General features: G+C 38.1%; 1 long non-coding RNA gene across 1 annotated transcript; it reads left to right on the top strand.

The window, feature by feature from the left end:
• The first annotated feature begins 8766 nt into the window (after positions 1-8766).
• LOC129207085 (uncharacterized) lies at positions 8767-12237 on the top strand. Its single transcript, XR_008577369.1, has 4 exons — positions 8767-8895; positions 8980-9194; positions 10026-10114; positions 10490-12237. It is a non-coding gene; the product is annotated as an uncharacterized LOC129207085 (long non-coding RNA).
• The last annotated feature ends 1844 nt before the right edge of the window (positions 12238-14081 follow it).

The following is a 14081-nucleotide window of genomic DNA, read 5'->3' as shown; positions in this document are numbered from 1 at the left end:
GATTGGAACATTGTATTTTATATCTCCTGAGTTCATGTCAGCACAGCAACAAGAAAAAAAAATATCCATTGGCAGTGCATCGATATCTCACACTTTCAGGTCACTCCTTTCACTGCCCCTGGCAGGGGTTAGATAATTTCAAAAGAGGTGAAGAAATGGTTTTACAACAAAAATAATAACCATCACTGTGTTCTGAGGACCCTACTTGCCTCATTTTCTTTCAGTGAAGTCTATGTTTTTAATGATAATAAGCTATCCAAGAATTCTGCCCTTTGGGGGCAAGAAAGAATGAAAGAATTTTTATAGATAAGCTCTAAAATCTGGTTGTCTAAACATGCACACACAAAAGGCAGATTTGGTATTGCCTGATACACAGCACAGTCATCTCAGCATATGTAAAACAGGTGCAAAATGCAACCACTGTCACATGAAATCATCCTCTCAAAGTTCTCACAGCCAGGAGTGACTTCAGGGGGAAGATGTTCTGTTCTGGAGTGTTCATTGACTTTCCATTGCAAATCTCACTAGGTGCCTGACTGCTGCTGAAGCCTTTAAAAAAATTTCCAAGGGCCCAGGATCATTGTGAATACACCCAAAGACCTCTAAGACTTGAGAGAAGACTGCTCCTAAGAATGTAGGACTGGAAGGGATACTTCTGGTGCCTAAGTGCCACCTCCACTATTGAAGGTACCTTTGTCATACAAAGGGTTACAGTCTGAAAAAGGAGAGGAGTGACCAAAGCAGTTCCCCTTGGGGTCCAGGAGAAGGACATGGCCTTTTCCCAGCCTCCTCCAGCCCCTTGCAGCTGGTACCAGGAAGTTGCTGTGGATCTGGTGAGCACTGGTGGTGGTTTGTCCTTGGCTGGATGAAGCTCTCAGGGAACCGTGAGCTTATCACGCTCCACCTTTGAATCAGTTCAGATTTTGTTGTTTGCTACTCTCTTTGGAAATAACATCACTCTGATGTTCAGAAACTTTCTCACACCCAGATCAAGTTCATAATAACCACTTTTATAATCTCTTGTTCCTGTATCAGTATCATTCTTTAGCTTAGACAGTGCCTTCCCTACTCCAGAGTTCCCAAAAATATAATTGTAGCCTGTAACTATCTCTCATCTTCCTTCATTTTGTGATGCAATACAAGTTAAATCTGTTAGTGTCTTCCCCTACTTGCTGAAGATGAAGAACTGTTGAGCATGTTGAGAGCATGTCGAAAATTACAGTGTTTGATATTTAATTAGAAATGATTTTAAAATACCTACTGCCAAAAAATCTCAACATTGAAAGGGAATATAGATGTTTTCAGAGAGCTCTGTAGCAGAGTACATCTACTAGACTTTATATAATGTTTAATTATCGGCATTTGTCGTAGTTTAACCTGGGAGGCAGTTAAAACAACCACACAGCCGTTCACTCACACACACACACTCCCAGTGGGATGGGGAAGAGAATTGAAAATGAAAAAGAAAAAAGAAAAAAAAAAAGAAAAAGAAAACTTGTGGGCTCAGATAAAGACAGTTTAATAAGACAGAAAAGGAAGATAATGATGATAATAATAATCAATAATAGCAATAACAACAACAATAATAAAATATACAAAACATGTGATAACAGCACAATTTGTCACCACCCAAAGGAGATTCTCAGCTACTTCCTGAGCTGCCCCACCTCCCCACCAACTCCCCAGTATATATGGAGCATGACATTATATAGTATGGAATATCCCTTTGGTCAGTCTGGGTCACCTGTCCTGGCTGCGTCCCCTCCCAGCTTCTTGGACGCCCCCCACCTTCTTATTGGCAGGGCAGTATGGGAAGCTGAAAAGTCCTTGACTGCTTGGCAACAACTGAAAACATCAGTGTGTTATCAACATTATTCTCATCCGAAATCCAAAACACAGCACTATACCAGCTGCTAGGAAGAAAATTGAAGTAGGAACACCCAATAAAACTTCAAGTATTGATAAAGTTAGGGAGATGTTATAATTTTTTAGCAGCTCATTAATAGTTTAAATTACAGATCAAAACAGAAAGAATAAGTAGGAAGTGATAACCCATGTCCATCAAGTCAGTGGGATGCCATGCTGATGTCAGTGATTTCAGTAAATTTCCATTTCTAAAGAATTGATCAAATGAAGTGGATAATTAGGTTTAGCCCAGAATACCCAGAAAAAACTACAGAGGAAATTTAACCCAACAGCAAAACAGGAGTATCTAAATCATAATTTAACCATGTAACTAAAGCTGACAATATTATACCTTGTAAACCCTGCTGAAAGGTGGCTTCCACTCCTAGTGGTAATAAGGACCATGACAGCAAGTACATGGTATCTGTTCTGCACCAACTATGAGGAAAGAAAGCAGCCATTGGGAAGCAGAAATGTTTGTGTCCTTCAGAGAGACACTTTCCTCCAAGTTCTGGGCTAGACTCTGCTTAGGCTGCAGCATCAGCCTTTCAGGTAGCTTTGCCTTCCATGAAGTTAAAGCTTCTTTGGTCTGAGTTCTCTTCTCCCAGCATATACAGAATTTATGCTTCAGCCTTGCTCATTCCTGGCTGAGCACATTGCACAAGTATGAGCCAAGGAGCCACGGCGTAACTGCAGAGCGCTTGGCTCTGAGGTCCTCCAAACAACACATGCTGCTCTGGCAAGGGAAGATTTTTCTCTGCCTACTTACATTTTAATATGATGCCAAGATTTTCATCTATATAAAAACATGCTTAACGGCTACATAGCAATCAGTAGAAAATAAGTATGACACACTCACTAGTTATGACTTTTGTTACAGCAAAGAAAATCCAAGAGATCATTCAACAGCACAGAAAGATGGCTATGCAGAATTCCAGCTCTACTTCCAAAAACGAGGCAATAAAATGGAAAATTGATTAAAAATGTAAGATATACTGCTCTGGTTATACTTCTGTCAAAAGTAATATAAAAATACTGCAGTGTATCTGTTTATAACTGTTTCTGTATCACAGGGGGTCCCCCTAATGGTTTATATTTGCGGTGTTGGATACTCAGTTTAAAACATGTATTTTTTACTCTGTAAGAGGAGGAGTTTTCATCTTGTGCTATTTTTATTACACTAAATGACCATTAGGTGCTTAAAATTCCTTTTATCAAGACATGGCAGGGCACACAAGTGGTCACCGACCCATCCAGCTGCAGTTCTAAAGACACAGTTTAGAACCTGCAGTTCTTCCCATGGAAGTGATGCAAGCAGTAATCCCTCTGGCATTTACGCCTCTCAAGGGCTGAGTGCCACCTCATCTTCTCAAGAAGAGATTCACATGGTTTCATTTAAGGGAAGCATCCTGCAAGGATTCACCAAAATCATGGGTACAAAATCTGATTGGTGCATCTCGTGAGTACAGCCAGGAAACACTTCTTCCAAAAAGTAATTGTCAATAGTCAGTTAATGTTCTCCTCCTATGTCTGCAGGGGTTTTCATACCCTCAGTTAAAAGAGGATGACATATACAGATGATTTATGATTTGACACTCCCAGAGGGACAGAAACCTACGTGGATGTAAGAGTGAGAGTGAGCAGATGGAAAGGGGGTGTGGGAGAGGCATTCCTGTAGGCACCAGTGGGAAGGTCTTTCTCCCACTGGCAGCAGTTCCTGTCTGCTCAGCCATACCTGGGGACTTGGAGGGGTCATGTGGACATAAATGTGTGGCTCTGCTGCACATAATAAAACCAACAATTTTTGTGAGCCCAGGGAAGGAACAGGAAGGAGAAGTGGAGGCCAGGAATCTTTGAGACAATAATAAAGGTGTAAACCAATTGTTTTATGTGAAAATGATAAACAGTAAACTTGTGCCTCTTGAAGAGCAGTATTCATTTTTACATGAAGCATGCCAAACTTTATGGGATACCTGTCTGTGAGGACATATGTGGTGGGCAAGGGGGAGTTATATATATACACACATACTTCCTAAAAAATAACCATGCCAAATTTCATTTTGGATTTGCCTTCCCAAATCTATTTCCCATTTACCTTTTATCAGTAGGGTTAGTCTGATTAGATCCAAGACATAATATTAGTGTGTAGATCTGAAATTGTTTTGAATCCCTTATCTCTGCTTCATTTTCAACTTTCTTTTTCACCAGATGTGCTTTTAGATACCTTTGATTTAGAAACATCAAAAAAACTGTTATCAGCTTCCCTTAGCTGAGACTGAATAGTCCAGTATTTTAGTGCAGTTATTATAAATATTTCTATACTGCTAGAGGAAATCACCAACAATTAGGAGAGCAACTTCAATTCCAAGAGCAGTAGTTTTAACCTTTTAATTTTCCATTCTTTTGCTAATCTCTAAAGGTCCCAGACTGAAATCATCAGTGCTGTATCAATTCACCAGACAAAGATCTAACTACCTGATTTCAGTTACTGCAATCTTGAATTTACAGAGATATGTTTGTTTATAGAGTGATATAATAGAGAAATAGAGAGTTACGAAATGGAGTTCTTGAACGAAATGGTCAGCCTTCCCCAAACTGCAAATAAATTTGTTTTTAAACCCTGCTTCTTGAAATAATTTTAATCCTTTGGGGTTCCAAGGCACAGATTTTCCTTTTAGCTTTGTGACAGTGAAAGCACACATTCTACCAAGCCTGAATTCTTTAAAACTACCGTGATCCTTTAAATTTATTACTGGTTACTAACAGCTTCCCATGTCTCACATATATTTCAAGTTGGAACCAAATATACAATATAGCACAGACTATATTTTTAAGCTTTTTTCTCTCCCAAATTTATAGTGTGAAGTCCCACATTAAAATAATTCATGGTGGATAATAGAACTTTAAAGTATATGGCAAAATTAAATCTCAAGAATGGCAATATGAGTAATTTCATAATAAAATAATGAGGATGCCTCCACAGTACTGATTTCTTAGAAGATGCTCTGTCAGCTCACTTATTTATACTAGATAGTAAATTTCATCTTTTCATATGCTTTCTTTTCCCAGTTTTTTATTATAGTCATTTTAGGTCTTAAATAGTAACTTGCATAGCTACTTTGTTAAATATATTTTCTGACACTCTAAAAGCTGTGGATTAAACATTGTTATATACAGAGCATAATAAAGAATTGTTGGGACACTTGAATATAATCACCTTAGAAATCCGGTAGAAGAACTTTACATCATCATCAACAATATTATTATTGTTAGAGAAAGAACTGGTCTTCCAAGATTTCAAAAGTCTGCTGTTGTTGAGTAACTTTCACTCACAGTGTTCTTTTACCCTACACTCAATATTGTGATCATCTACCCTTCTTTAGATGAACTGAAGAAAATCAGCCCATCAGAAGGTGAGAAGACACATTATTTCAACAGCAATAACATTGTGAATCATGTGTTGGAAGACTATTTTGCCATCACTTGTGTTGATGAACACTGTAAACAACAAAAATATTTAGTGAGACTCCATAAAAACTTAAGGATACCCAGGGGGAAAATAGCCCCATAAAACCATGATGAATTGTAATTTACCAGAGAATTTCTGTGGTACCAGTACAGCTACTACAGAAAAATCTTGGAGAGAAGAAAAGTCTGCCATAGGCCTCTTAGCAATATGGGTTTTGAACACATCACTACTTTTGTGCCATTTTTTTGTTCATTTCCCATATTAAAATTGATTTGATGCACCTGCTTTAGTGCATTAATATACAGCAAAGATCACTACCTCAAAGTCCCCCACACTACAACTGATGAAGGGGAAATGAAACTCAAGTTAACAAGTTTACAGTGTTAAATGAGGAGAAATAGATCACTCAAATACAATACATCCAATGTGTTTCACAATAAATTGAACTTGTAATAATTCCAGTTCTCATTTTAAAATGGTACATCATATTTAGGTACTATTACAAAAGAATATTGCTACTTGGAAGTGAAATGGAACCCCTAATCTACATTGTTGTGAAACTGTAATTGTTCGCAGTAAAGTTTCACCTCTGGGACTGTAATAAATGTCTGGACTACTCTGTAGCAAATTATAATGAAGCTTATGAACAAATATAGCACCTATTGTCATAGTAGAGTTTGCAATTGTATTTGATATGTTTAGACATTTCCTCTCCCGACATAGGGAAGTTTATGCTCTTCCCATTTGGTAGACAGAGACACAAGGTTGTACCTACGCTGTCCTGCAATAGTCTTCCAACGATGGCCAGAGGGACAAACTGACCACCTGCTTACACTACCTTGCCACAGGGGCATCCTAGCAGTGCCTCAGGGGACACCCACAAGCAGCACAGGTGCTTCAGGCTTTGGAATCTCCCCACCAGAAACATGCAACTTCTGTTTCCCAATGAGCCTGGAACAACTGTGCCCCCATCTCGCCCCAGCACTCATCGAATCATAGAATTTTTTTGGTTGGAAAAGACCTTTAAGATCATCAAGTCTAACCATTAACCTAACACAGCTGAGTCCAACCACTAAACCGTGTCCCTAAGCACATCTTTTAAATACCTCCAGGGACAGTGACTCAACCACTTACTTGGGAAGCCTGCTCCAGTGACTGATAACCCTTTCGGTGAAGAAATTTTTCCTAATCTATCCAATATCCAATCTAAACCTCCCCTGGTGCATCTTGAGGCCATTTCCTCTTGTGCTATCACTTGTTACTTGAGAGAAGAGACCAACACCCACCTGGCTACAACCTCCTTTCAGGTAGTTGTAGAGAGCAGTAAGGTCTCCCCTCAGCCTCCTTTTCTCCAGACTAAACAACTCCAGTTCCCTCAGCTGCTCCTCATAAGACTTGTTCTCTAGACCCTTCACCATGCATCTCAAATGCCTTCAAAAGCTCATGGTGAAGACACCTCATGCAGCTGTCTTATATGCTGAAGCAGATGTGAGGTTAGCAATAGGAAGGCTGACAAAAAGCTGCTCCAAGAAGAGCTGTATGCTTCTTTCCACATCTAAGCACTTCATCTTCAACCAGCAATTCAGCAAAGATCTGTTGAACAGATGCAGAGGATCAGCTGCAGCAATGGACAGATGGATTAATTACCACAAGGCCAACAATGACAAATACTATGCAGAGAATCACCCCTGCTTAGTCTTGGTTGTGAAAACTTATTGACAGGTAGACTGCACATTTATTTTAAACTGCTTTTTAAAGAGAAATCTGTGAAAAGAGCTTATTGAAGTGCACATCTGTATTCTCAGCACTAGTACACCACTTGTAGTAATAATGTAAATTTCTGTATTATGCCTCCAAAGAAATCTCTAAGTCATTCATTATATTGCATATCTTTCTAGCCTTTAGTCTCTCTCTGGCAGTTGCACTGACCAATATGGGTATTTGTAAGATGAGCAGCTTGTTCCCAAAAAACCTGTTTACAAGTAGAACATTAACTGTCAAAAAATTACTGTTGCTACCATTTGGTATAAACCACAGTTTCAGATCGTGATCCAAAGGTTTAGAGGTACCTTGCCCATTTCTGTTCTCCAAAAGACCTGTTTTCCACATGAAATCCTCTAATTATTCAGACATGTTGTGTAAGAACTGTTTCAAGTTGCTTAACACTAAGGCTAGCTCTAGGTGCAGAACAGTAGGCATTCACCCAGACCAGCAGGCTACAAAATGATCCTGGTCTCAATGGCCCTTGCCAGGTCGCTGCCAGCAGCTACTGCTGACGAGAATATCTTAGGACACGTAGGGTGCTGAGCATTAGGGTTCCCCACTTCTCAAAGCAGAAGCAGGAAAAACAAGCGCTTCTTCCCCCATCCTTCACTCCTGTCTAAGCACACTCCAGGGCATGAGCCACCCTCATCTCTTACTCTTGAAGGGCAAAATTCAAGGGAATTCTTGAATGGACTGTTCCTGGTATCATTCCTAAGATATCAGCACGTTTTACAAGATTATTCCAGATGTAAAGATGTTTCTGAATTCATCCTCTCTGAAGCAAAGAGAGAAGAATCTGTTCTTTGGAGATTTTTCTTCTTTTATAAGCTGTTAGAAAGAGAAGTGGTCAGAGACATGGAATGAAAAGCTAAAATATTGTGTCTGTATCTAACAAAACTATGGATTTTTCTTTAAAAATTAATGTTGCAATGCAGTACAAAAGCCATGTATTTGAAAATAGCAGAGAAACTGACATTTGGAAAGTGATGGGGCAAATGTTAGATGTCTTGAAATAGAAAATGTATGATTTGTCTGTGAAATATAAATAGAGTTTTTCACGACCTTCTCCACATGCTTCTCTTTAAGGCATATTTCAAACCAAATGCACTGTGTAATATGTAATGTATAGCATATTGACAGACAATGAGCAGCAAAGAGTTTGAAGACATGAACAAAGAGGATTGATATGTTGCTGTCCTTTTTCAGAAGCAGATTAGTATATTTTAAAATTAGAGGAAGAATCAGTATGGAAATGTACCCTTCCATCTTCCCTTAACATCAACCACAGAAATACATCTCAGAGTCCAATGGGATCCCACAGAACTATCCAGTGAATAAGGTGTTATTCAACAGGAGTAAGGGTGGCAGCCTCTTCTCCTCTTCAGTTAGGCTAAACAAAGTTCATGCCTGATGCTGTAACATAGATTTACCTTTAAGAAAGTTAAATTAATCATATTTTATTCACTACAGCTCTATATAGATACTTTTAATTAGCACGTTTCCCCTTAGCTCTTCTCTTCCTTTAAACTTCTCAACATGCTCTTGACAGAACAATTGGTCTTTATTAATGTGTGACAGCTTAGAGCTGCAGCGAGCTGTTTGCCAGATGTTTGAACTCTGGTGAACTGCTGTTCACTTGTCAGACTGGCAATGAGGAGTGAACAAATATCACACTATTCAGCCTCCCTCCTGAGCTGCCAAAGAATTTCAAACAGCTTCAAGGGCCAGAGCCAAAGGATCTGCTGAGAAAGAATAAGGTATGTTCCTAATGAGATCAGTGAGCCATGACTTTTCTAGAAAAGCAACTTGGTTTTTTATTATCTGCTGTGCATATGCGACAGAGTCAAGGACTGAAACATCAGAGGGACCCACACTACAGGGAGCAAGAAGCTTCAGAAGGACACCGCTTTCACAGATTCTCAAGTTCTTCATGGACTATTAAGTAGAGGAGGGAATAGAAGTAAGCGGATTACTATAAAACATCTCCAAACAGGCACATTTGACTCGGAAGATGTTCCTATCTGTGAGCAGAAGCAGCAGCAAGGTCTTTTGTGAAGTATGTGCATTTTATTCACTTGTTCAAGGGGAAGGAACAGAACAGAAGCTTTGTTTCTCTTTCTTTTTGTTGCAATTCTTTCTTCAGAGTTATGTATAACACAAGGGGGCAAATTAAGCACAGATCGAGCACTTTAAATTCCAAAAATAGGCTCCCAGTGATAACAGTATGTAAGAAGGGGCAGACACTAAAATGTGTGCTACTCGTTCTGCTAATAAAACATACACATGTGCCTTGTATTTGACCACTTTATTGAAGAGCTGCACCGACTGCAAGAATAGAACCATGTCCCATCAGGACGTGGTCATAATCCCAGTCAAGGACAGTCTCTCTGACATCAGCTGACTGGTATTGCCTAGCTAAAAGAGCATATGCTTGGTTCCATTATGACATTTAAAATCACCTCATTTGAGACCAGTGTCTGTGCAAAAGGGCTGGATTCTTTATACACAGAAGAGCACAGTGTGGTTTGCGTAGTCCCAGGACCCACTTTTTATCGCAAACAAGGTAAAACATTGTTTGATGCATTACCTTAAAAAGCCTCAAGATTGTTAAATAGATTGAAATCACAACAGTTCAGTGTTGCTATTTTGTAATAAATCTCCTGCATTACACTGTTTACACTGCACTAAAGGACACTCGAGTAGGATTATATGATGGTTGTCCTGCAGGATGCTTTTGGAAACAAAATGCACCTCTCCTGAGGCCATGACAGTAAACACACATTTTCTTAAGTATTCAGCAGTGATAGACCAATGCCAGTAAAATGGACTAATTATCTTTGCTGGAATTGTTTTTTTTTCCCTCCTTTTTATTATGATTTCACTGCAGGATCCAGATAAGAGAAAGAAGATGGACTAGGAAGTATGAAGTGCCTTTTATGCATAAATATTAAACAAAATAAACAAGGAAAATAAATGGTTAGTAATTCTTCCATGAGTGTACTCTCTCTCTCTCTTTTTTTTATTTCAGAGTGGAAGTCCATATTCTGACAAAGCAAAAGCTATTTTTATTTGTGCGTGTGTGTGCATGCATGTATGAAAATATCTTTTGTAATGAAGTGAAAACAGATGTAACAGAAAATGTTTTCCAGTGGATTATTTTTTCTTTTCATGATTTGTTCTAACTGATTTGGAATTGTTTGTGTACAAACAACAGTATGTCAGACCTATAGTAATGCTATGTATAGTACATATCTAAGAAAATGCAGGCTATAGGAAATTGCGGGGAATATTGTGACATTAAGTACAATTGTTAGCCTGAAAGGAGGATAACTTTTTTTTTTTATTTCACAGTGCAAATGGAAGAGGGAAGATCATTTGATTGTGATTATCAGAGCAGAGCTCTGCTAAAGCTGCCAGTCTTAATATTCGTACCAGGTGGAACACTTGGGAATGCTTTCATACAGATTTGAAGAAAGAGAAAGGATCAGTAATAATCCCTTGCAATTCTGTCATGTCTCAAAGTCCAACATGCAGAAAAGGCAGAATGAGTGTGAAAAGACCATGCTGAGCCTGCAGCTTCTCTTCTTCATCCAAAATTAAGAAAATCCAAATGGCCAGCAAAGACTTCCATCTTAAAATAAAAAATAAATAAATAAAATTTAAAAAACATATCTGAGTCTAGCAGGTTTTCCAGTGTGTCAGTTCCTAGGTCAATGTTTTTGAGCCCTCATTCTTCAGGGTTTATGAGCACACCACCAAAGTTGTCCACAGTTGTTTTTATGTGTCACTAATGATGGATAAATTGTTTTCATAGGTTTCTAAAGAGCTTCTACACTGTTTAACAGTGTGTAAAATTCCATCTAGTTAAGCTACATATCACTGAAGGATTTTGCCAGATTCATCATAAAATGGACTACTACTATGAGCTCGCTTAATCCCATAAACTCTTGATTTTTATAATTTCCCAAGTTATAACAATAAAAATTGCAAATGAAGCTGCAGCTTCACCCATCTTTTGTCATTATACCTGGCTCAATAAACTTGAGTTATCTTTTTCCCCTGTTCTCTCTGAGTTAAAATATTATTTCTTTATTTTATCCAAAGGCCTTCTTGAAATGAGCAGTAGCACCTAGAGTTCTGTGTAATAGTTTCTCTGTGATGATTCATTCACTTGCAGTTCTTTCAGGACGCTTTTTTAAAAAGATTTTTTTACTTTTCTTATATTGAAGAAGATTGGTCCTTTAAACTCTTGTTTTCTCACATTTTTAATTAGCTGAAGACTGGTTAGGAACAATATATAGCAGAGACAAGATATATCAGGGCAAATATATCATCAGATAGCATTTTCTTGTGAGTTTTCCTCGATTTTTGTTATGTGTCTTTTGGTACTTAGATTCAGCTACAATACATAGAACCTTGTTATCTGTGCTGTAATTGAAGGTCCCCCTACTGATTTCCATAGCAAATCAGATGAAACTGTGTGGTAAATGAAGTAATTATGGTCTGCTTAGCTCAGTCTTGTATTTGATAGAGTTTAAAGGAGTTCAAAGACAATAATATCTTATCCAAGGCTTCATTTGATAGGGAAGAAGTAATAACTGTCTTACACTGTAGCCGTTCTGCGACAATAGTACAGCCAAAACCCACTGTGTTCTGTCCTTCAGAATTATACCTACTATTTCAGATAGGATTTGTGCATACAATTAAATGGCAAGTTTTTTTCCTCTTATATGCTGGAATAACCGGGATCTAGTATTTCCTCTATATATTGGAAATTCAGATATCTGAGAACTTAAAGCCTGTTTCATATGCTGAAGGATCATGACAATAATTCAACTTTGCTGACAATTCCTACAAAAGGTACCTGTAACATGTGCTGCTGAATGCCATTATGAGTGCTATTTTTCCTCTGTGTGCTTGTGTTATTGGTAAAACTTCCCCTGAAACAGTCCTTTGCACAGTTTTAAACTATGGTAATAAAATCATTTAATCTTGGAAGCAAGCCTTGCAAAATGTGTTGTGGACTAGCAAGTGGCACTATCATGCCACTAACTTACCAACTTTGGAAAATATAAAAATAAAATCGATAAATATGCAAATATGCGTGTTCATTCTATTCTGTCCAGCACTTGAGAGAGTGCTTCATGGCTACCAGTATGTGTACAAAATTTAAGTATTTATCTGTTATATTTAATTTGTTACTCTTCTCATTTTTCTTTCTCTTACTCCTATGTTATGCACGATCTCTACTACCCCTTCTTTTTCAATTGCCATAAAACACATCTGTCTGAACATAAACTGACCTACAATACCAAGGAAAGAAAGATTATTATCTGTCAGCAATTACAGTCTGATTGTGATGCTTGGTCTCCGCTGTTCTGCTAGAACCAGAAATGATGTAAAGCTTTTTGATCTCTGTACGATTAAGCAATCAAGTACAATAAGCAATCTCATATTTCAGCACAGCCACCAAGGTAAGGGAATATGCAAGGAAAGTTTCTAATCAATATACCTCTAAGTTTCCCCAAAAAAGACCAAGTGAAATGTAGTTGACCTACAAGTAGGACTAATGCAAATAATGCCATCCTATGATTCTTTGCCCACAAAATGTTTGTTCTTGTATGGAACGGCCATTAATCCTATTGTGTTAGGTACTACCTGTCGCATCTACCTGTAAGAAGCCTAGTGCTTTCTTCAGCTGCTTTGGCCAGAGGGAAAGTACTTTCCCTTAGTAAAGAACACAACTCTTTTGAAAGAGGTAATTGAAGAAGCATAGGCATGAAAAACAAGCAAGAATTTAATTAGGATGAGGTGAAGGAGGAAAAAGTAATAGTATAAGTGGGATTGCTACACCAAGAGGAGGAAAACCACTTTGATGATGGACAGGGTTGAAAATATTTTTATCAGATTTTAGGACATATCTGTTTTGAAGTTTTTCTATCCACATAGGAATAATGTATCACAGTCAGAGACTGAGATAAGAGAGGCACTGCAGGAGCAAAGTATTAGCAACAAAATTGTAGGATAGGATGCTAAAGGAACTTAAGATTGCAAAAACAGTTATTGAGTTTTACAAAACTGTGAGAAGCTTTCAGAATCTATATTAGAATACTGGCATATTTATACACCTTGTGTATCTCTTGAAAAGCTAGTATTGGGGAAGGGAATGGGGTACAGAGCAGAAAGAAATTAAACTACACGCACACAAGAATACACTTTCTACACTGATTTTAGCCAAGAACTAGCAAAAACCAGAAGTCCAGAAGTCTAAGCAAAGTAAACTTTCAAAACTTCTACATTAGCTATAGTTATTTAGAAAAAAATGGGAATCGCTGAAGAGAGTTCAGGGAAAGTCTCTGCTGAATGTGTCAGCTGCTAAAAAAGATTTTCAAAATAAAACCCACAAAGATTAGGATGGAAAATAAAGCAGAGTGACTTCATAATATAAATCAATGGTGGTACTTCACCTTTGTAATATCTCTCTTCAATCTGACCACTCCATCTGGAGCAAAGAGATAGAAACAGATGCATTCTAAGAACAGTGTAATTCAGGTCTCTGAGAAGGTCTTGAGTGAAGGAAGGCTGGGATTTATGAGAGTCACATAAAAGGAGTATGTATGGAAGAGTCAGCTGTTCTCAGACTTTCAGGATCAAGGCCACCTTGTGCCAGCCATTTGATGCAGGTTGTCAGTCTTGAGTATTAACACATTTTTTAGCCATTACTATGGCCGTTTTCCATCTCCCAGTCATTGTTTCACCTCATATTGCTTGAAACATCTCACTTGAAATGTATCATTAGTTCTTTGGCTCTTTTAGACACTGCTGCCTATATATTTGCTTCTAATACAAATATACAAAAATAACAACAGAAGCAAACCATTGGTTTTTCTCAGCCACCCTCAATCTCTGCACACTAGCTTTCATTTTAGCCTAGACTTCCTGC

The sequence above is a fragment of the Grus americana genome, chromosome 5 (genome assembly GCF_028858705.1).
Source record: "Grus americana isolate bGruAme1 chromosome 5, bGruAme1.mat, whole genome shotgun sequence".
NCBI lineage: Eukaryota > Metazoa > Chordata > Aves > Gruiformes > Gruidae > Grus > Grus americana.
Note: the sequence above shows the minus strand (reverse complement) of the source record. Positions and strands in the feature narration are given on the sequence as shown.